This window comes from Triturus cristatus, chromosome 3_1 (genome assembly GCF_964204655.1).
Source record: "Triturus cristatus chromosome 3_1, aTriCri1.1, whole genome shotgun sequence".
Classification (NCBI taxonomy): domain Eukaryota; kingdom Metazoa; phylum Chordata; class Amphibia; order Caudata; family Salamandridae; genus Triturus; species Triturus cristatus.
In genome coordinates, this window is record NC_140583.1 from 526,803,332 (window position 1) to 526,828,530 (window position 25,199).

A 25,199-nucleotide genomic window follows, 5' to 3' on the forward strand; every position below is an offset into this window, starting at 1 on the left:
AGCCTCCTCTCTCACTACAAAATAACACAGAGCACTTGTTGTAGTAAGGCATTCCCAGAACCGGTGCCCTACAAAGGCATTCTCACATCTCAGTGAAGGCAGTCATTTCATCCCAGGATACCGGATCAGACACATCCTTGTTTGTCAACCTCTGAAGAGGTTTTGCTGTCAATGAGAAATTTGCCATCCACTGTCAGCAATAGGCCGCCATTCCTATAAAAACGTATTTGGCGGACTCATATTTATATTCATTACAATTCTTTCTTGTGACACTTTCATTGTTCCTTTTTCAATGTGATATCCTAAGTACAGGACTTCAGTTTGGCAAAATTGAATCTTAGTCAGGGATACTTTATGTCCGTTCTCAGCCAGATGATTTAGAAGGGCAATGGCATCAGTCTTGCAAGCTTCCTTTGCATTTGCCGCCACCAGTAGGTTGTAAATATGCTGTACTAGCACTGAGTGATGTGGCATCTCCAGAGACTCATGATTTTTCTTGAGTATCTAATTGAAAATTGAGGGACTTTCCATATTCTCCTTTCTGTGGAGAAGTGTGGCTCAATGATTAGAGCGGCAGACCCTGATGCAGAGGTCTAGCCCGGGACCAGGGTTCAATTCCCTGCCTTGGCGGGTCTTGGGCTCAAAAATTCCATGGACCTGATAATTCTCGCCTCAGTGCCTATTCCAATCATGGAGTCCCACTCTGCAGCTCTGGGCAATAGCTTGCTTAATCTCCACAACAGCCCCCACAACACTAAGGATGCCTGGCCTCCACCTTGGGGGTGCCCAGGAGTTGACGCCTCACAGGGAAAGCCAGGATGGGTTCCACAGCGGTATTCGTACAAGCGCCTTGAGACCCTTGCGGGTGAGTAGTGTGCTATACAAGTATCAAATTTACATATGCCCTTGTGGGACTTGGCACCATGGCAAAACACAATTGCCAAAATGGAAAGCAAAAATATATTTACTATCCTCATGCAAAGGAATGGAAAAGAAAGCTTGGCATTAATCAATAACTAAAAACCATTTAGCTTCACATTATATTTTAAATTGGATCACAACTGGATTTGGTACCACTGTATGATACTTGCCATACGGCTTCAGCAAGCCAATAATGGAACAGTTACATGAACCTCTCATTATCTTCTTCAGGATTCATTGCTCGGTCAGTGAATCGATCACAGAAGTAATTCCTGGAATAGTATCTTGAGTCAAATTGTACTGTGGGATTCTTGGATATTCTGCTGTGGGTTTGACTGTGATTCGGACTGGTTCAACACCTTTGATTTGTCTGATATATTTACCTGTAAAGTCCCAAACTTTAGGCAACACAGTGTCCCGCAGCTCAATGGGTAGATCCTCTTTGGTTTGAAGGGGATACATTTCTATGTCTGGCAAGTTTCAAAACAACAACTTCATCATTATTAAGAAACTCAATACCATTTGTAGTGCAATAGATGGAACTATTTAACTACACAGCAAATCTTGTCCAAGGGGATTCACTGAAAGCAAATCGTACACCACAAATTGAAGTTGATCCTTAAAGGACCCTATTTTAACAGGATCTGGTTCTGAATTTAGGGTGGACAACTGTATTGTCAAAATAATTTTGACCTTTTTGTACTGCTCTGATTAGTGCTTCCATTAATTTTTCCTTTAGATTTTTGGTGTTTCAATTCCAATTCATCGCCACAATATTTGGCATAACGCAAAATCTTATTGATCAGTTTCTTTTTACCAATACAGTAAACGCTGCTGAATCATGGAAGTAATCTCAGGACTCAAACCATTCACAAATATAAAAACAAAATGTCCCATATCTTTCTCTGCCACATTTTTTGTTCTACTATGCTGACTGAAAACCCGAATCAATCTCTAATAAAAAGCATGAACTGATTCTTCAAGTTCTTGGGAAGTTCTGTCAATCTTTTGGCAATCAATTTCTTGAAGGGAAATCTTTGTTTTAATGAATTCAATCACTTGCTGGTATTTCTTTATTACCCGTGGCAATGGGGCACCTATTTTTGGATACCTCTCTTGTTCTCTGTCAGGCTAATCCACATAACCTTTACACTTGGGCCACAAATCTCCAGGAACCACAATGTCAAACAGTGTATTCAAATCTATCCACAGTACTTCTGAGATTTTCACAAACTTTCTGTCTGTACCATTCCACTGGATTGTCTCTCAATTGCAGGAAATCATTTGTAAATTACAACATATCAGCTCTAGTCCATGGCACATGCATGTACCCTCCACCAGGCACCTCCCTCATAGGAAGCATCTGCACTTCACCTAATCCTTCGTCAATCATGACTGGAAGTTTCTGAATTCTGACTTTCTGTACGTCTTTCTTTTTAGTCCATCTACCCTCCAATCTATCTCTGTCATTACATTTCTTTATCATTGTCATCAGTTCTGTAATCTGTAATTTCATGTTTGAAAAATCTTTGTCATTTAAGTCTAATCTGTGTGTTCTTTGTAGGACTTTTGATTTCAGGGTGTCAATGTCATATTTCTGAGCCGATTCAATTACCTACTTGTGTTTGTCACCTGTAGTGTCTTTGCGTAGGAAAAATAGTTACACTTCTTGGTAAGTGTCTAAGCAAGATGTACTAAGAGTTCACATAATTTCTCCTAGCTCTACTTTCAGTTTGGCTACTTCTAGTATTTTTCTCTTTCCTGAAGCTGGAGCTGTGTCAGAGCTTTGATTATTGTTAATTGGGGTACTAAATCCTCTAAACCTATCATCTAAATTTTGTGGAGTGAGTCAAGATATTTCTTTTGAAATGCTTAAATGCAAATCTCCATTACTCAAATCTCCACTCATTCCAGGTTGCATGTCTATTGCAGCTGTATCAGGAACTAAAATTCCCACTTGCTCAGGCGTCCCAGTAGAATGATAGCTTTTGTCATGAGGCGTACCTGCTCTGGGGAAATAAAAAGGTGGCAATCACTGAACCATTCTCCTTCTCTGATCAATTTATGTCTGATTTAAATTAGAATTTGTACTTTTAGTACCAGCAGTATCATTTTAAATCGAAGCCACTGGTGTCTGAAGCAAAGATCATGTTGTCAAATCGAATGGATTACCATGCACAGTACCCATCCCTGTACACTTCGGGAAATCGGGACCTCGGCAGCAGGATCAGCGGACCATGGCGCCCCCTGCGCACCATTCACCTGCACAGCAATTACCCTTCATGCATATGGCAGCTGCTTTTTAAATAAAGACTAGAGAGCTTCCTCCTCCGCCATAATACCAGCCTTTCCCTATGGCCTTGGACATTTGGTGTCTTGTGGATGGGAAGGAGACTCCACAGCGGCCCACACCCTCTTCGTAGACCGAAATTGTTGCTGAGCCTCGAGTTCCCCAGGATATTGTTGTTTAATCCTTGTTTGTGTGTGGACAGCCTATATATACAACGATGTTCTTTCTCTAATAGCAGGCGTAGCGTGTTGGCACTGCTTCTGATCTGTTGAATGACAACAAAGTCTCAATATCCCGTGGAACTCGCTGAACCAAAAATAGGGCCACTCCCTTTCTTGACACGATCCTATATATATTGTTCTACTGTTATCAATGTTATAAGAAACGCTCAAACCCCCTACTAAAACTCAAAAGTGACATCAGATGTTTTATGGGCACTTCTTTACCTCACCTCCTTTACTCCAGGGAGTTTGTTAGGGCTTACTCTTCCTTGCGTTATTTATCTTAGGGCATAGCCCACTGAATAGACAATGACCGCAAGGCCTTTTGGCAGCTCACACCGTTCGCTTTGTGGTTTGTGTTTGTTGGTTTGGTCTAGTAGCCAGCACTACGGGACACAATCTGTATCCGACCACTACTGAGAGGGAATGCATAACGACTTCAATCACACTTGTTCACAAATGTTCACACTTGTGAATATTACTGTCATCAAATAGGTATCCTTGACCTTGTTTGGATGCCCCGGTTGTTCGAATTTAGCGAGATTAAAGTTAGAGATAATTTGAACAGATGGGACCCATAGGGTTAATGCTCTACTAACACGGGGCTAATTAGTAATACGTCATCATGGAAGAGCCACAGCGCGCCTGTACGTCAAAGTTGCATTAGTCTTCAAAAACGCCCGGTTCCTGCTCGTAGTCATTGTCGGGATCCCGGGCAGTGCACAGAATAGGTGCACAACAAGGGCGATTGCGCCTGACAAAGTAAGTTAAAAGGCTGGTCTGGAGCAATGTTTTGCTCTCCTTATTTAATCCACGCGCTGGTCATTTTCTTTCGCTTCTTTATCCCTCCCTTTTGCCTACCTCCAGGGTTTGACTATAGCCAACGCCCCCCAAAGGGATTCATGGGGCAGGATACATCTTTGTTCCGTGTAAGCCGAGGACTCTGAGTCCTCTTCTCCTCTTTGTTTGTCCTCATTGAGACACCACACTCAGGGTATTTCAATCACTTTGCACAGTTTCCAAAGTAGATTTATTAATGGCTATCCTCAATGAATGGATGTTACAGAAGTCACTGTAATGCCCACACTGCATTCATTATGTGTGGCTAAATAGTTTTGTTTGGTTGTCCTTATTGAGACACTACAATCAGGGTTTTTCAATCACTTTGCACAGTTTCCAAAGTAAATTTGTTAATGGCTATTCTCAATGAAGGGATGTTACAGAAGTCACTGTAATGACCACACTGCATTGATTATGTGTGGCTAAATAGTCATATTCCACGGTTTTACAGTTAGACATGTGTGCGTGCACCACGAGTGCACAATATTGTGAATAAAATGCACCACAGTCTGGTATTGTACGGCACGGATGAAAGCACGGTTGTTCGCACCTGTTTGAATCAATACTTTTCAGACTGTGAATTACATTTTACTATTATCTGTTCTTGCTTTCCACAGATAACATTTACTTTTCAGAGAATGCTGAGAAGTTAAAACCGTAAGTGTGCGGTTTCATTGTAACACAGGGACGGGTGCACCTTAGCGTGTGCATACCTCTCGTGTCATTCTTGGTCCTGAAGAAAGCCTCGCGAATATGCAAACTGAGGCTGTAAGATGTAGACCGTAGTTTTGTCACTCATTTCACACATTGGATGTCACGGGGCAAAATATACCTGACAGGACATCCCCCTTGGTTTTAAACTTGCGTTATTGCCCCATTATAAAAATCTTAGGGAGCAATAAAGGCAATTTTAAGTTTTTTTCACCACTATTCGCGTTGCACAAAAAACAGCTCTGCTGTTCTCAGGCGGTGTAGCACACCCAAGCAGCATCCGGCTACTCGGGTGGGGACCCTATGATGAAGCATGTCACCAACTAGGTTGGTGAGTGAGGGTTCTTTTTAAAGAAATTTATATTTCTTTTTTCCTCCTTTCATCCACTGCACTACCCTGTACATCAGGTGGAATAACTCCCTTCATTGTTGACTTCCTCTGGCAGGATAACCATCTGGGCTGTGCCCAGGAACTTGATTAACTTCAAAGAGGCATACTCTGTCACAAACAAATGTTAGTTGACACGTAGGCTAGGCCCTTCTTTGTTCTCCCAGTCAGACAAGCACTAATCCCAGTGAAAGAGGAGTTGCCCCCAGAATTGGTTTAGAGTGATTACAGAGGTTTGGTTGTTTACTTCCCAAGCCACCCCTCTGGAGTGGGCACACTGGCTCTGAACAAAGGGAGAAGAGTCTCACCATGTTCGGTTTGGGCAGAGAGGACCACTGTGGGATTGTTTGCAGTAGGGTACACATGAAGGGCTGCAAACATGGGTGTGGTTGCTGATGGGCACTAATATTCTGTTTGTTAGGGAGGGGCCCGGAGTCACTCCCACCCACGGACTGGTTTAAGGCACAATTATGGCACCTACATTACCCTCTTCAGAATGCTTTCTGGACTTTTTAAAGAACAGAAGAAGACTGTACCTGCTGTCTGTGACCTAAGAAGACCCAAAAGACTGGAACTTTTCTCCCTCATGTACCTATGATAAAGAAGTGGACTCAAATGGTTGTCAGGCTGATCTTCTGTTCAAGCTATAGAGAGACACAGAACCTACAAGAGCCCTTTCCTCAACTGCCCTGCTAACCTGTTCCTCACACATCTTAAAACCTAGTACTTTTTGCTTCAAGAACCTCTGGAGGACGGGGTACAACAAGCCAGGCCAATCCGACAAAGGTGCGTTGCCCTGGGACAAAGATTCAGGTGCTCCCACTTGGAGCTGTTTTGCAGCTGCAAATCTGATTCAGCCAGATCTTATGGAGAAGATATCCAGCCTCATGAAGCCCTTTTTGGCGACAGCCTGTAGCCTTGCCTGACTGGAAGATTCCTTGCTTCAAAAAAGTGGATATGTCCCAACATAAAAATCTTCACTGGATGGATTCCCCAAAAGTATCTGGCTGGCTAGGAACTTTCACTAAGCTAAAAATCCATATTTCTCCCACTAGAGCTTTCCACAAAAAGTCAACAGCTTCACCGAAACCCTGTTTAGTGGCTATCCGATGACATGGAGTCCGCTCAGCCACAGCCTTCTTCCTTGTCCCACTGAGGATTTTTGACATCCATTTCAACTGGGTAGTACCTGGTTTCTGTACCCAAGCCGTGCCGCATTGCAGTTGGCCTTAACCTGTATATACCTTCCAAGAGCAACCAGCTATTTTGAATATTAAATTTTTAGAATTAAAAACTCTAGAATTCCCTGTTCGATTTATGTAGTTTGGTGTTATTTTATTTATTAAAATGTACTCAATTTTTCTAAATTGGTTTGAAAGTTTTTGTGTGTAGGATAGTTTTATCCCCAGTGCTAAAAAAGCTAGCTCCCCCAGGCCCCCAATGTTTGGTTTAACATTACTTGTCATCATTGTGTCTATGAAACATTAATGATCTAAATTCCACCACAGTACACAACTCAATGGAACTTTACAACACTAAACAAATCACAGTTTGAAAGAAAATGTGTTGATTAGTAGTTTCAGTCATAAAACATGATATGGCATATCAGGCAGACAAATAAATGATTTACTCTTTCTTTACAGTCACTCACCATCAGTCAAATTCGTTTTTTCATGAGCTCACTGCGGAGCTCAGTGTCTTCATCTCCATCACTGTCAACTTGCTGACAAATGTCACAAACATCACCCTGGTGTTACAACTGCTGAATGTCATCAGGGGTGAATGGTATGTTTCTCTGTAGAATAATGTTGTGAAGCATACAACATAACACAACAATTTTGCAGACATTGTTAGGTTAGTAGATAAGGTCCAGGCACCTGAATAGAGCCTTCTTGTGCCCTAAGGTCTGTACCACAGGCCCTCTAGTCCACCCAGGGACGGGGTTCAGACGAGAGGCTGATGCAGCAAAGAACGGTCCAACTGCTCACTAGGAGCAAGGTAATACGCAGGCTTTTTTGTACATAGGGGTGGGGGCATACCAATGTCCCCATCCCTGAAACAATTAGCTACAGTCATTGTGCCCCTCTTGGAGGCATATCGGGGCAATAGATCCCGATCTGCCCTACACCCCCAGGGCAACAGAAAGCCCACTAGGGACTGACCTTTTTTTCGCAATGTGCCTATCTGTGGATTTTGGGCCCTAGAGAAGCCGGAACCTAGGCAAACCTAGAAAGCCTGTACATTTGTGAAAACTGGACACCAACAGGAATCCAGGATGAGGTGACTTGTGTGCCTCTCACCAGGTTCTGTTACCCAGAATCCCTTGCAAACCTTCAACTTAGTAAAAAAAAAAAAAAAAATCCTCCCATTTCTTTCATGGATAGTTCTGGAATCTAAGGGAAGCAACAAACCTCCATCAACCCAGCATTCCCCGAGTCTACAGATAAAAATGGAACCTCACTTGTCTGGGTAGACCAAGTACCCGTGACAGGAAAAGGCCCAAAACGCAACGTTGACACATCACATTTTTCCAGTGAAAACTGACCCTTTTTTGCAATGTGCCTATCTGTGGATTTTGGAAACTAGCTCTGCCGGGACTCTAAGTAAACCTAGCAAACCTATACATTTTAGGAAACTAGATACCCAAGGGAATCCAGGATGTGGTGAATTGTGTGGCTCTCACCAGGTTCTGTTACCCCAAATCCCTTGCAAACCTCAAACATTGTCAAAAAAACCATTTTCCTCACATTTCTGTGATGGAAAGTTCTGGAATCTGCATGGATCCACAAACTTCCACCCACCCAGCATTCCCCAAGGTCTCCCAATAAGAATGGTACTTCACTTGTGTAGGAAGGCCCAGTACCCGCTACAGGAAACGGCCCAAAACACAACGTGGACACATCACATTTCTCCAGTGAAAACTGACCCTTTTTTCCTAATGTGCCTAGCTGTGGATTTGTGAACCTGGCTCTGTCGGCACCTAAGGAAACCTAGCAAACCAATATATTTTTTTAAACTAAACAGCCAGGGAAATCCAGGATGGGATGACTTGTGTGGCTTTCACCAGGTTCTGTTACCCAGAATCCCTTTCAGACCGCAAACTTTGTTAAAAACAAACACATTTTCTTCATATTTCTGTGATGGAAAGTTCTGGAATCTAACGGGAGCAACAAACTTCCACCAACCTGGCATTTCCCCAAGTCTCCCAATAAAAATGGTGCTTCACTTGTGTGGGTAGGAAACGGCCCAAAATGTACTGTGGAGAATTCAAAATTCTTAGTTACAAAAAGACTTTGTTTTGCGAGGGAGTCAGCTGCATGTTTGAGCTGGGGCTCGGCAGTCATCTAGAGAAACCTACCAATTCCAGACATTTCTGAAAACAGGACACCCATGGGAGTCCAGAGAGGTGTGGCTTGTGTGGATTCCCCAACGTTTTCCTACCCAGAATCCCATGCAAACCTCAAATTTAGCTGAATAAAATCTAATTTTTCTCACATTTCTGTGTGGGAAAGTGGTAGGCTCACCGGGCTGACACAAATTTCCTAACATCCCGCACTCCCCCAGGTCTCCTGATAAAAATGGTACCTCATTTGTGTGGGTGGGCCAAGTGCCTACGACAGTCAAGGGCCTAAAACATATTGTGGAGACATCAAAATTATCTATCACAAAACTACCTTGTTTTGCAAGGAGGTCACACAAGTCATCTAGGGAAACCTATCAAACCCAGACATTTCCAAAAACTAGACGACCTGAGGAGTCCAGGAAGGTATGGGTTGCATGGATCCCCAACGTTTTCCTACCCAGAATCCCCTGCAAACCTCAAATTCAGTTGAAAAAATCTAAATTTTCTCAATCTTCTGTGTGGGAAAGTTGTGGGATCACCGGGCTGATACAAATTTCCTACCACCCAGCGTTCCCCCAGGTCTCCTGATAAAAATGGTACCTCACTTGTGACTGTGTTTTTGTCACCGGGTTTGCGGCTATCTTTGGAAACCTACCAAAACCCCACTTTTCTAAGAACTAGACACCTGGGGGAGTCCAGGGAGGTGTGAGTTGTGTGGACCCCCTAAAATTCTTCCTACCTCAAATTTAGCTGAAGAAATAAAAGAATTCTCACATATCTGTGTGGGAAAGTTGTGAGATCACCCTGCATTACCCCAGGTCTCCAGAAAGAAATGGTACCTACCTTATGTGGGTGGGCCATGTACTCACAACAGGCAAGGGCCCAAAACCTATTGTGGAGACATAAAAATTACCATTACAAAACTACCTGGTTTTCCAAGGTAGGCACCTGGGTTTTTAGCCCCAATCTCGGCGGCCATCTAGGGAAACCTACTAAACCCATGCATTTCTGAAAACTAGACACCCAGGGGAGTCCAGGGAGGTATGGCTTGCGTGGATCCCCCAACACCCTCCTACCCAGAATCTCCTGCAAAATTTTGCTGAACAAATCACATTTTTCTGAGGTTTGTGTGTGGGACAGTTGTGGGATCCCTGGGCCAACACAAATTTCCTACCACCAACCATTTCCCGAGGTCTCCCATTAAAAATGGAATCTCACTTGTGTGGGTGCGCCAAGTGCCTGTGGCAGAGAAGTCCCCAAAACGTATTGTGGAGACATCAAAATTACCTATCACAGAATGACCTGCTTTTGCAAAGAGGCTCACCTGGAATTTTGGCCCTGCACTCAGCGGCCATCAGGGGAAACTTACCAAACCCAGACATCTTTGAAAATTAGACACGCGGGGGAGTTCAGGAAGGTATGGCTTGTGTGGACCCCCAAATCTTTTCCTACCCAGAATCCCCTTCAAACCTCCAATTTAGCTGAAAAAAACTAAATCTTCTCAAATTTCTGTGTGGGAAAGATGTTGGATCAATGGGCTGATACAAATTTCCCACCACCCAAGTTCCCACAGGTCTCCCGATGAAAATAGTACCTCAGTCATGTGGGTGGGCCAAGTACCCGCGACAGGCAAGGGCCTGAAATGTATTGTAGAGGCATCAAAATTACCTATCACAAAATTAACTCGTTTTACAAGGAGGGTTGCCTGGATTCGGAGTGGGTGTAAGTTTGTGGACCGATGTAGATTCCAGAACTTTCCATCACAGAAATGTGGGGAAAATGTGTTTTTGTTTTACAAGATTTGAGGTTTGCAGGGGATTCTGGGTAACAGCACCTGGCAAGAGCCACATAGGTCACTCCTCCTGGATTCCCATGTGTCTCTAGTTTTCAAAAATGAATAGTTTTGCTAGGTTTCCCTAGGTGCCAGCAGATATAGTGTTCAAAATCCACAGCTAGGCACTTTGCATAAAAGGGTCAGTTTTCAATATAAAAATGTGGTGTGTCCATGTTGCGTTTTGGCCCGTTTCCTCTCGCGGACACCAGGCCTACCCACACAGGGAGGTACCATTTTTATCGGATGGCTTTGAGGAATTGTGGGTGGGTGGAATTTTGTGGATCCACGCAGATTCCAAAACTTTCCATCACAGAAATGTGAGGAAAATACATTTTCTTTTACAAAGTTTGAGGTTTGCAAGGGATTCTGGGTAACCGGTCTGGTGAGAGCCACAAAAGTCACTACCTCCTGGATTTCCCTGGGTGTCTAGTTTTCAAAAATGTATAGGTTTGCTATGTGTCCCTACGTGCCAGCAGAGCTGGGGTTCAAAATCCACAGCTAGGCACTTTGCAAAAAAAGGGTCAGTTTTCACTGTAAAAATGTGGTGTGCCTACGTTGCGTTTTGGCCCGTTTCTGATCGCGAGCACTAGGCCCACCCACACAAGTGATGTACCATTTTTATCAGGAGACTTTGGGAAATTCGGGGTATGGGGAAGTTTGCCGATCCACGCAGATTCCAGAACTTGCCAATACATAAATTTGAGGAAAATGTGTGTTCTTTGACAAAGTTTGTGGTTTGCAAGGGATTCTGGGTAACTGGACCTGGTGAGAGCCACACGCATCACCCCCTCCTGTATTCCTCTGGGTGTATCGGTTTAAAAAATGTATAGGTTTGCTAGATTTCCCTAGGTGCCGGCAGAGCTAGGGTTCAAAATCAACAGCTAGGGACTTTGCAAAAATGGGTCAGTTTTCACTATAAATATGTGGTGTGCCCATGTTGTGTTTTGGCCCGTTTCCTGTATCAGGCACTAGGCCTACCCACACAAGTGAGGTACTGTTTTTATCGGGAGACTTTGGGGAATGAGGGGTGGGTGGAATTTTGTGGACCCACGCAGACTCCAGTACTTTTCATCACAGAAATGTGAGGAGAATGTGTTTATTTTTATAAAGTTTGAGGTTTGCAAGGGAGTCTGGGTAACAGAACCTGGTGAGAGTCACAAAAGTCACTACCTCCTGAAATTCCCTGGGTGTCTGTTTTTCAAAAATGTATAGGTTTGCTAGGTGTCCCTATGTGCCGGCAGAGCTAGGGTCCGAAATCCACAGCTAGGCACTTTGCAGAAAAAAGGGTCAGTCTTCACTGTAAAAATGTGGTGTGTCCACGTTGCGTTTTGGCCCGTTTCTCATCACGGGCACTAGCCCTTCTCACACAAGTGAGGTACCATTTTTAGTGGGAGACTTTGGGAAATTAGAGGTAGGTGAAATTTTGTGGATCCAGGCAGATTCCAGAACTTTCCATTACAGGAATGTGAGTAAAATGTGGTTTTGTTGTACAAAGTTTGAGGTTTACAAGGGATTCTGGGTAACAGATCCCGGTGAGAGCTACATAAGTCACCCCTGCTGGATTCCCCTGGGTGTCTAGTTTTCAAAAATGTATAGGTTTTCTAGGTGTCGCTAGGTGCCGGCAGAGCTAGGGTTCAAAATCCACACCTAGGCACTTTGCAAGAAAAGGGTCAGTTTTCACTGCAAAAATGTAGTGTGTCCACGTTGCGTTTTGGCATGTTTCCTGTCAAGGGCACCAGGCCTATCCACACAAGTGAGGTACCATTTCTATCGGAAGACCTTGAGGAATGCAGGGGTGGAATTTTGTGGATACCACACACATTTCAGATCTTTCCATCTCAGAAATATGAGGAAAATGTGTTTTGTTTGACAAAGTTTGAGGTTTGCAGGGATTCTGGGTACCAGAACCTGGTGGGAGACCCACAACTTACCGCATCCTGGATTCCTCTGGGTGTCTTGATTTAAAAAATGTATAGGTTTGCTACGTTTCCCTAGGTGTTGGCAGAACTAGGGTTCAAAATCTACAGCTACGCACTTTGCAAGAAAAGAGGCAAGTTTTCACAGTATAAATGTGGTGTGTCCCTGTTGCGTTTTGGCCCGTGTCCTGTTGCAGGAACGAGGCCTACCCACAAAAGTGAGGTATCATGTTTATCAGGAGACTTTGGGAAATTCTGTGTAGGTGGAAGTTTGTAGATCCAAGCAGATTCCAGAACTTTCCATCACAGAAATGTGGGGAAAATGTGTTTATGTTTTACAAGTTTGAGGTTTGCAAGGGATTCTGGATAACAGAACCTGGTGAGAGCCACACAGGTCACCCTTTCTGGATTCCCATGTGTGTCTAGATTTAAAAAATGTATAGTTTTTCTAGGTTTCCCTAGTTGCCAGCGGATCTGATTTTCAAAATCCGCAGCTAGGCACTTTGCAAAAAAAGGGTCCGTTTTCACTCTAAAAATGTGGTGTGTCCACGTTGCGTTTTGGCCTGTTTCCTCTTCGAGGCACCAGGCCTACCCACACAAGTGAGGTACCATTTTTATAGCAAGACTTTGAGTAATGAGGGATAGGAGACATTTTGTGGATCCACGCAGATTCCAGAACTTTCCTTCACAGAAATGTGATGAAAATGCATTTTCTTTTAAAAAGTTTGAGGTTTGCAAGGGATTTTGGGTAATAAAACCTGATGAGAGCCACACAAGTCACCCCTCCTGGATTCCCCTGGTGTCGAGTTTTCAAAAATGTATAGGTTTGCTATGTGTCCCTAGGTGTAGGCAGAGCATAGGTTCAAAATCCACAGCTAGGCACTTTGCAAAGAAAGGGTCAGTTTTCACAGTAAAAATGTTATGTGCCCACGTTGCGTTTTGGCACGTTTCCCATCGCAGGCACTAGACTCACCCACACAAATGAGGTACCATTTTTATCGTAAGACTTTGAGGAATGCAGGGTGGGTGGAATTTTGTGGACCCACACAGATTCCAGAACTTGCCATCACAGCAATTTGAGGAAAATGTGTGTTCTTTGACAAAGTTTGAGGTTTACAAGGGATTCCGGGTAACAGAACCTGGTGAGAGCCACATACGTCATCCCCTTCTGTATTCCTCTGGGTGTATCGGTTTCAAAAATGTATAGGTTTTCTAGATTTCCCTAGGTGCCGGCAGAGCTAGGGTTCAAAATCAACTGCTAGGCACTATGCAAAAAAGGGTCAGTTTTCACTGTAAAAATATGGTGTTCCCATGTTGTGTTTTGGCCCGTTTCCTGTCACTGGCACTAGGCCTACCCACACAAGTGAGGTACCGTTTTTAACGGGAGACTTTGGGGAATGAGGGGTGGGTGGAATTATGTGGACCTATACAGACTCCAGTACTTTTTATCACAGAAATGTGAGGAGAATGTGTTTATTTTTGCAAAGTTTGAGGTTTGCAAGGGATTCTGGGTAACAGAACCTGATAAGAGCCACACAATTCACTAGCTCCTGGATTCCCCTGGGTGTCTAGATTTAAAAATTGTATAGGTTTGCTAGGTGTCCCTAGGTGCCGGCAGAGGTAGGATTCAAAATCCACAGCTAGGCAGTTTGCAAGAAAAGGGTCAATTTTCACTGTAAAAATGTAGTGTGTCCATGTTGCATTTTGGCACGTTTCCTGTTGAGGGCACCAGGCCTATCCACACAAGTTGTGAGAAGATGACCTGGTATATGCTGTCCACTAGTTATAGTGGGCACCTTGCTCCAGTCCAAACAACCCCTTAGAGATGATAGGTTAAAGACAACCTTCTTTGAAAGCTATCCTAGTGGTAGCTATGTCTTGGAGGAATGTAAAGCAGCTTGTTTTACCAGTCTATAATCTTGAATGACCAAAGGAAAGAAGAACCACACCAGGTATATATATAAAATATATGTATTTATTACTAAACACACCCTCCTAGTCTCTTTATGAGGCTAGAGGTCAAAGCCCATATGTTACACTTAAGATATCACAGTAAATTAGCACAATATACGATAGGCCCTAGGGGCGAACCAAACCATGTATTAAGAAAGTGGTATAAGAACCATGACTTAACTAGACACAAGGCCTAGAGCCTGTAGAATCGCTGGGACCCCAAGGAACCATCCAAGGTAGTGACACCGGGGACCCACGGGGGACGTGTGCAGTGTGAGAACACAGCCGCGAGCTCTGTTAGCTTCTATGGGGAAAGTCGCAGTTGGAATTTTAAAGTTTATGGACACTTAGAGGTGGACTAGGAACAAACTCTTTTGGACTTAGATGGTTCTAGGGCCAACACCCATGGGAGCATTGGAGTACTCGTGTTACCTCACCCAGGGAAGCCGGGTGCATAGGTGTCAAATGGTGTCGGGTCGCGTCGTCGTTTTCGATGGCAGGATGCTGAAAAGTGTTGTTGCCGGGAAGAAGAGAAGTGTCCGAAGAGATCCAAGCCTGGATCAAAGATGTGAAGAACCTCAAAGCAGACGGGACAGAGTCTGGGTCACTTGCAAGTGACCAGGGGCCCGATAGACGAATGCCCACCGATGTCGGGTGCTTCAGGTGCGAGGAGGGGAAGCTTGACTCTTCATCCACGAGGACCAGGAGGCATCGAGGTTGACCAGGAGGTGGATTCAAGCTGTCCCACAAAGGATGTCGAGTGCTACAGCATTGGTCCCCGGATTGGACACAACAAGCCTTGGCAACAGCAATCCACGCAGGAAGAGGAAAGATGCTTTGGTGTGGACCAGCAAGGTCCTGGGGACTCCCCAAGCAATGGAGAGTCAGGGCACGTCTGAAGCAACCAGGGAAGTCCAATTAAAGTTGAAGTTTCCTTCACAGGGACCCACCAGTTGACGGGCCAGGGATCGCGAAGGTACCTCGAGCAGAAACACAAAGGGCTGGTTCACGGAACACTCATGGAGTGTAGGCTAGCAATCTTCAGTGGAGAAGGTGCTTGGAGTCTGGGCTAGAAGTAACCCAATGCACAGCCTCATGGGACGTCGAGAAGCTAATGCACTTGCAAATGTGCACAGTGTCCAGGGGATCCAGTTCCATGGAAGCCACGAGGGCTATGGGTCTCAGCTTTGCTGGGGACGCGGGTCAGCCTCTGGGAAGTCTGGAAACCCACCTCCTGTATTGCAAATACTTGGGAGTCCGGCAGGAGCTTCAGAGATGCAAACCGGTCAGATGCGTCTTTGGTGCCTGCCTTGCAGGGGAGTAACTCCTTTACTCCAAGGGAGATTCTTCAGTCATCTAGTCATGTAGATCATCATAGTTCCAGGATTTCTGTATCAGAGTTTCGTCCAGGTGTAATCTAAAGTCCTGTAGCCAGGGGTTCCTTTCTTATACCCAAGGAAGGGGTTGGACATACTCTGGGGACCCACCTATGGAAGGGTCAGGAAAGAGGGGGGGCTACACCAATTTCCTTTGTCCAGTTTCACACCAGAGCAGGGGCTGGTAGCCCCTGCAACCGGTTTGAGCTGGACTATGCACAGGGACACCAAATGTGCCCCCAGTGCAGACTTCAAAGCACTCCTGGCGTGCACCCATGCAGCCCTAATCCACAAAGGCCTGTCTGAGAGGTGATAACACCTCCATGTGACAGGAAACCTATTGTCCAGGCCTCTCCTTTCAGAGTTTCGGTCAGCAGCAGGAGGCCAGACTTGTGTCTGTGGCTGGCAGCATCCATTTTGTGATGCCAGGGCTCTGTTAGCTGGTTCGGGGTTTACAGGTGCTGTCATGTCTCTCCCTCTAGAAGTATGGGATCATACTCCCACACCAGTTACTTGTGTGGGGGTATGATTCCAAGGTGTTTGACACCAAACACGACATGTTTCCGTGCAGCCATCCCAAAGTTAGCATTTACCGCGAGGTTATAATGCACTTAAGAGTATATGGTCAGGCTGCATCACAGACAACCCCGGAGAATAGATTCCGAAGGGAGCAGAAGGGCTCTGCTCATGCAGGGGCACCCTCTCACATAAAACCAAGCACCCTGCCTTCAGGATTGATAAAGCCTGCCATAGGGGTGACTGATAGGTTTATATGTGTAGTGATAGAGAGACATATAGTGAACCTATATCTCAGTAAGGGGTGCAGGCACCACCTTACTCAGGCTGCAGTAGCAGACCTGTGGTGTCATTTTGAAGGGCTTCTCAGGGGTGGCATAATACATGCTGCAGCTCCTGGTAGGCCTCTGGGGTACCTATGCCCTGGGTGCATATTATACCATATACTAGGGACTTATAAGGGCACCCCAGAATCCAATCTGTGGTGTACCTAAGGTACATGGAATCAATTTAGAGAGGAAGCAGCTAAGCTGGGGTCCTGAATAGCAGGGCCCCAGCCAGACTAAAGTAAAAAAAACAGTGAAACATCTGCAAAAAGTGGGGGTAACCGTGAGAAGCAGATCCTACTCTCCTACACAACCCCCCCCCCCAAACGCAGGGACATTAAACTAACCTTGAGCAGTTGAGTCTTCAGTCACTCAATTTTGAGCCTCCCCCGTCCAAAACTGACCGGGGCATTGCCTGCTATCCTAAAAATATACAAAACTCAATGCGTCCCGGTTGCCACTTATGGCGCTGAGGTTTGGGGTACTGCCAGTTGCTCAGACATAATTATTGAGGAACATTGATTCTGTAGGAAACTTCTCTGTGTTCCCATTACTTCCCCACATTTTATATGCCATAGGGAATTGGGTTTGCATTGTATAGGGGATTTTATCCGTGCTCGTCCAGCCCTTTTTTGGCTGTCGATCTGGAAAAACCCCGCTGCCAAACTGACTAGGGACATCATTGAGGATTGCCTCCGCTGCGACAGGGGTATGACCATTCCCTGGCTATCAGGAGTGCATAGCATTTTTCGCAGCGTGAACTCTGAAGACATTTTTCTTAAACCCTCTACCACTAAGCACCCCACTAAATGTGAATTTAAAAAAGTACTTTATAAGTCATTTGATGTCGAAAGGGTAATAAGGGAGTCCTTGAAATCTAGTGTTTCTGGTTATTTAGCTTGCAATTTTATAATACATCCCACACCCAGATATTTAACCCTGCCGTTGAGTCATTGGGAGCGAGGCCTTATATTTCGCCTTAGGGCAGGCACCATCAAGCATGCACTTAGCTTCCCTCTATGGAATTTTAATGACCAATGTGTTGAGCCATGCCCTTGTGATTCCCAGAGCAGGCAGACAACTCTACATTTTTTATTCTTCTGTAAATTTTATATGAAGTATATTAAATGGTTTTTAACTCCGTATTTTAAAAAAACAAAACCTATTAGCCTGGAACTTGCATTTTCAATGATTTTGGCCTTGGACGATGATGAACTTGTTTTTCGTGTGAGCTCTTTTTTAAAAACTGCGGTTCGTGCCCGGTCTACTATGTCTTAAAGTTTAGATGGATTATTTCTCATGTGCAAATAGTATTTTAGTTTATTGTACGATTTTATAATTGTCTTTTTGTACTTTTATGGATTCTCAACGATCCGAATAAAGTTTCATTGAATTGAATTGAATTGAGTCTTCATGTTGTAAGTGGAAGTATCTGGAGAGTCCATCTGCATTGGCATGGTTACTCCCAGGTTTATGATCCACTGTATAGTCCATCCCCTGGAGGGAAATTAACCACCTTAAAAGTTTGGGGGTTTCACCCTTCATCTGTTTTAGCTATAAGAGGAGCTTATGGTCTGTGTGAACAATGAAGTGAGTACCAAACAAGTATGGCCTCAACTTCTTCAGAGCCCAAACCACAGCAAAGACCTCCCTCTCAATGGTTGACCAACGTTTCTCTCTGGGGTCAGCCTTCTGCTAATAAAAGCTACTGGCTGATCCTGACCTTCATCATTCAACTGTGACAGTACAGCCCCTAACCCCAACTCAGATGCATCTGTTTGCACAATGAACTTTTTGGAGTAATCAGGACTCCGCAGAATGGGAGCAGTGCACATGGCCTGCTTCAGGTCATCAAATGCCTTTTGACAGCTAACTGTCCACTGAACTTTCTTGGGCATTTTTTTTAGAAGTAAGGTCATTCAATGGAGTCACTATGGATCCATAACATTTTACAAATCTTCTGTAGTACCCAGTCAGGCCCAAGAAAGCTCTGACCTGAGTCTGGGTGGTTGGAGCAACCCAGTCCATTATGGCCTGGATTTTGCTCTGCAATGGTTGAACGTGGCCTCCACCTACAAGGTGGCCCAGGTACACAACCTGACTCTGCCCTATCTGACACATAGAGGCCTTGATAGTTAGGCCTGCTTTTTGCAGGACCTCCAAAAGATTCCTCAGGTGGATCAGGTGATCCTCCCGGGTGGAGCTAAAGACAGCGATATCATCTAGATATGCTCCACTATAGGCTTCCAGGCCTATAAGGACTTTGGAAAGTGGCAGGTGCATTCTTCCAACCAAAGGGCATCACCACAAATTGGTAGTGCCCACTAGGGGTAGAAAATGCTGTCTTTGGCTTTGCATCATCAGCTAGTCTGATCTTCCAGTAGCCAGCTGTCAAGTGAAATGTGCTCAGAAACTTGGCTGAGGACAAAGTAGCTATGAGCTCATCTGCCCCTGGGATGGGCATCAGTCCTAGTGATTGCATTGAGACCCATGTAGTCCACACAAAACCTCATCTCTCTCTTACCATCTTTGGTGTGAGGTTTAGGCACAAGGACTACTGGACTAGCCCTAGGGCTATCTGAGGGTTCAATAACTCCCAAATCCAACATCTTTTGTACTTCTGTCCCGATACAGTCCCTGACATCATCAGATTGCCTGTAAATTTTAACAGGCAGACTGTCCCCATTGTCCACTTCATGAGTGCACCAGGTAGTCTGACTTAGAGTCAGTGAGAACATATGCCTAAACTGGCTGAGAACCTTTCTGCAGTCAGTTTATTGCTGGACAGTGAGGCTGCCTGCCAAGGCTACACCATCTACTGACCCATCATCAGGGTCTGAGACAGCATGTCAGAGAGTGGGTCACTCTCTTCCTCCTGTCCCTCATCAGTTGCCATGAGCAAGCCCATGTCAGCCCTGTCGACATATGGTTTCAGTCTGTTGACATGGAGTACCCTATGGGGACTCCTGGGAGTTCCAAGGTCGACCAAGTAGGTAACTTCTCCTTTCTGTTCAACAATTGTATGGGGGCCACTCCACTTATCTTGGAGGGCTACTGGGGCCACAGGCTCCAACACCCACACCTTCGGCCCTGGCTTGTGGAAGTCAGCACAGCCTTTTAGTCATGCCAGGCCTTTTGTAATTCTTGGCTAGCCTCAAGGTTTTTAGCGGCATTTTTAATATACTCTGCCATCTTGGAGCGGAGACCAAGTACATAGTCCACTATGTCATGTTTAGGGGGTTTGAGAGGTAACTCTCATCCCTCCTTCACCAGACACAACGGACCCCTAACCCTATGTCCAATCAAACGTTCAAAAGGGCTGTAACCAACCCCCTTTTGAGGAACCTCCCTGTAGGCAAACAAAAGGCTGGGCAAAGGGATGTCCCATCTGTGCCTAAGCTTTTCTGGGAGACCTTTAATCATGCCCTTTAAGGTTTTTTTGAACCTTTTAACTAAACCATTGTATTGTGGGTGATAAGGTGTGGTGAATTTGAAATTCACTCCACACTCCTTCCACATTGCAGTCAAGTAACTAGACATGAAGTTTGAATCCCTGTCTGATACTACTTCCTTAGGAAAACCCACCCTGGAGAATACTCCCAAGAGGGCCTTGCCACCACAGGTGCTGTGGTGGTCCTAAGTGGAATTGCTTCTGGGTACCTAGTGGCATGGTCCACCACCACCAGTATAAATCTGCGCCCAGAGGCTGTCTGAGGATCCATGAGACCAACTATATCAATCCCCACTCTCTCAAAGGGAACCCCCAACACATGTAGTGGTATCAGGGGGGCCTTTGTGGTTCCACCTGCCTTCCCCTGGCTTGACAGGTGACTCAGGAGCGACAAAACTCCTTGGTGTCTTCAGACATGTGGGGCCAATGAAAGTGAGGGACAATTCTGTCCCAAGTCTTGTTTTGGCCCAGGTGACCTGCTGGGGGAATATCACGAGCTAGTGTTAATAGGAAGCCCCTAAACTTCAGAGGTATTACCAACTTCCTGGAAGCACCAGGCTTGGGGTCTCTACTCTCTGAGTATAGGAGTCCATCATCCCAATAGACTTTATGGGTTCCACTAGCATTCCCAGCAGCCTCACCAGCAGCTTGCTTTCTGAGGGGTTCGAGAGAGGGGCAGCTCAGCTCAGATCTGCCCTGGAAGGGGCCCCTGTCCCAAACAATTCAACCTGATCAGGCTCAAGCTCCTATGGGACAGTTCCTTCTTCAGGACTAAGATCATCTCCCTCAGGAGGCTTATCTGTACTCTGAGTCAGGGGGGAAGGCACTGCCTTAACCCTACTGCTCCTCCTCTTGGGAGGTACCTGGTCTATTCTTCCAGGATCCAGGGCCTGTCCAGTGTTAGACATTTTGGCCTGTGACCTGGTCACAGCAAATACATGTGCAGGGATTCCTAGCATTTCTGCATGTGTCCTGAGCTCCACTTCTGCCCAAGCTGAAGTTTCTAGATCATTGCCAAGCAAGCATTCAACAGGGAGGTCTGCACTTACCACAACTTTCTTGAGGCTAGTTACCCCTCCCCAGGAGAAATTAATAACTGCCAAGGAATGGTCTGTCCTGACATTGCTAGCATTGGAGACTTGGTACATCTCACCAAGTATAATCTGCTCAGGAGCCACAAGATCTTTTGTCACCATTGTGACACTTGCTCCTGTGTCCCTGAATGCCCAAGCCTCTTTTCCATTTATCAAAGGCTGCAGTCTGTATTTGCCCAAGTTGCTGGTACTCCCAAAGGAGGAAATATCCATGCCTCCATCACAGATCAGGAAAGCCTGAGTTGGAACTCTGACTAGTCCATCTCAGAACCCAGGGTTAACCCTACTACACCCTTATTCTGAGTACCACCAATTGTTGCTGCACTAGGGGGAACAGTTGCCTTAGGGGCAATGGTGGCTGGAGTTGAGTCTTTGGACTTTGTACAGTCACTAGTCCAATGGGTTTTCTGTTTACAGATTTTACACCATGGTTTCTTTTGGCCTCTTCCTTTGTTAGATTGGGACCTCCCCCCAGATGCAGATTTTTGGGGACCTTGAGAAGACTTCTGCTCATTACCTTTTTCCCCACCCTTGTCAGAGTTCTTTGAATCTTTCTTCTTTGGGTCACCACCTTGGTTCTGAACCTTCTACCTCACCCTGGTTCTGACCCATTTGTCTGCCTTCTTTCCCAATTCTTGGGGAGAGGTCAGATCAGAGTCCACCAAGTACTGATGCAACAGCTGATTTTGACAATTATTAAAGATTTGCTCCCTCATAATTAAGTTGTACAATCCTTTGAAATCCCACACCTTACTGCCAAGTAACCAGCCCTCCAGAGCCTTAGTAGCACAATCTACAAAGTTCACCCAGTCTTGATTCTGTGCCTTTTGGGTTTCTCTGAACTTTAACCTGTATTGTTCAGTGGTTAGGCCAAACCCTTCAATCAGTGCACTCTTCAAGACTTGGTAATCATCAGCATCCTCCTCTCTAACAGTGAGGATCTTATCTCTACCTTTGTCTTCAAAGGAGAGCCACAAGATTGCTGCCCACTGCTACTGGGGGACCCTCTGAACTGTACAGGCCCTTTCCAGTGCAGTAATCCATTTGTGGATGTCATCTCCACTCTGGTAGGGAGGGACAATCTTGCTTAGGTTTCTATGGTCATGAGACCTTTCTCTACCACTAGGGATGTTGCTGCCACCATGGGGCTCTAGCCCAGTTTTCTTCTAGTTTTCAGAAGCTCTAGGGGCTCCCTTTCTAAAGCCAACTGCTCTCTTCTGATTCTAAGCTGAGCTTCCTCATACTTGAGCAGTCTCTCTTTCCTCTCATGAGAGGATTCTCTCATATGAGAAGAGACAAAGGTCCCTACAGATGTGTCAGAATGGTTAGACTCCTGAGGAGGAGATCTTGATTCTAGGCACACTGCCAACTCTCCCAGGTGGAGTAAAGAGAGGGCCATCATGGCCATCTTCCTCATCTTCAGGAGGAGTTGTATCTTCCAGGTTAAGATCATTGTCATCTTCCTGGCCAGCATCAGAGGTCAGGTCATGGATATCTTTCCCCCTGGGCCTTTCCTCATCTGCTGCCCCATCCACTCTGCCTACCCCTTCAGACCCTGAGGTCTTTCTGAGATCATCTAAGAGCAGTGCCTCTGTGAGGCGTTGGGTGTTTGCACTTTTCCCTATCTTCAATTTCCTAGTACTACATAATGCTCTCAATTCCAACAATGGGGGTTTGTCATACTTAGATGGCAGAAGCCCACTGGCTTCTGGCAGGGACCCACTGATTCCTGGTCTTGAAGACATCACTAGTGTGGTGTGGTGTATGCACCTACCTACTCTAGTGTAGCCTACTAAAACTCTTTTGAGTTGTAGAAAGGGTGTGCTAAGCCCTTGACACACAACTCCAAGTTCAGTAGAACTTACTGTAATTTAAGCTTGAATTATATGTACCTCAAGTACCTTCAGTGGTTTTCAGTAAGTCACTCACTTGAGATTTTCTGGTAAAACAATGGCAAGCTTTAATCCCAACCGCTGTGAGACGTTGGCCTGGTATATGCTGTCCACTAGTTATAGTGGGCAACTTGCACCAGTCCAAACAACCCCTTAGAGATGATAAGTTAAAGACAACCTTGTTTGAAAGCTATCCTAGTGGTAGCTATGGAGAGCAGCCTTCAGGCTAAGTCTTGGAGGAATGTAAAGCAGTTTGTGTTATCAGTCTATAATCTCTTGAATGACCAAATGAAAGGAGAACCACACCAGGTATATATAAAATATATGTATTTATTACTAAACACAACCTACTAGTCTCTTTATGAGGCTAGAGGTCAAAGCCCATATGTTACACTTAAGATATCACATTAAAGTAGCACAATATACGATACGCCCTAGGGGTGAACCAAACCATATATTAAGAAAGTGGTATAAGAACCACGACTTGACTAGACACAAGGCCTAGAGCCTGTACAATCGCTGGGACCCCAAGGAACGACCCAAGGAAGTGACACAGGGGACCCATGGGGGACGTGTGCAGTGTGGGAACACAGCCGTGAGCTCCGTTAGCTTCTATGGGGAAAATCGCGGATGGAATTTTAAAGTGTAAGGACACTTAGAGGTAGACTAGGAACAAACCCTTTTGGACTTAGATGGTTCTAGGGCCAACACCCACTGGACCGTGGAGTACTCGTGTTACTTCACCCAGGGAAGCCGGGTGCATAGGTGTCAAATGATGTCAGGTCATGTCGTCGTTTTCAATGGCAGAATGCTGAAAAGTGCTGCTGCCGGGAAGAACAGAAGTGTCCGAAGAGATCCAAGCCTGGATCGAAGATGTGAAGAATCTGAAAGCAGGGGGGACAGAGTCTGGGTCATTTGCCATGTAGTGTAGTTCCTATTTCCCTTATAAGCTCTGCGCATTGGAATAATATACACTATAGTTTTTGCATAGGACTTAGGTCAGTATGCTCCTATCGAGTACATTAAACTTAATTACTTGTGTGTGCCAGCTAACTCAGTGGCCACTAGAAACTTCTCGAATGAACAAGAAGGGATTAGTTTCTGACACCCGCATAAACATGACAACTTGGTTTCCCTTAGAATCGGAACGCGTCTCAGAATCGTGGAAACAATAGATAACAGTGTAATTCTATCAATTCTTGTATTTGATTAGGTAATTCCTTATTGCTACAATGTCAGGATGAGGAATGTAACCAGCTAAAATCGGCCATGTTGCTCCTGGTCTACCTAGTGGACCGAGCCTGGTAATGTGATTGTAATGTTTTAGGGCGCCTTTAAACCAGAGCTGATGCTCATTGTATGTGAGTGGAATTTCAACATCCTCAAAGGGAATGTATTCCTCAGGTGGTTCATCTTCTTTGAAGAAGTGAAACATTTTTGTTACTGGATTTGATTCTGGGAATGTAATCCATGAATAGAATACCTCTGCCTGAAAAGATTCATGTGCCTCCATCACAAAAACTGCTCTACAACCTCTTGGTGTTAGGTGATGGTGCTCCGTAAATTTGGATGGATGTTTATAACACCCTCATCGGTTTCATTTAAACCTGTAGTATTAAGGCTTGCTACGACTTGGTCAGCCGCAGCCTCTGTATCAGACATTTTGTTTAATGAAAAATGTAGAACAAGTTTAAAGGAAACAAAGATAAGGTGCACAATATTTTGGAACACTGTATCCTTCAACGTTGAATAAACTGAACAGCTAATACATAGGATTTTTATCCTACTCAGCTATGGCGGATATTATCCCTACCCACTCTAGACGTTTTATTGAGTATTATGAGTAGGGGTTTCTGAGAAAAGCACGACTGAGTTACTTCTCTAGCGTTAAATTAGTGCCTTACCAAATGTTGGGAGCCATGAAGTGTAGTTCCTATTTCCCTTATAGGCTCTGCGCATTGGAATAATATACACAATAGTTTTTGCATAGGACTAAGGTCAGTATCCTCCTATCGAGTACATTAAACTTAATTACTTGTGTGTGCCAGCTAACTCAGAGGTCAATAGAAACTTCTCGAATGAACAAGAAGGGATTAGTTTCTGACAACCGCATAAACATGATAACTT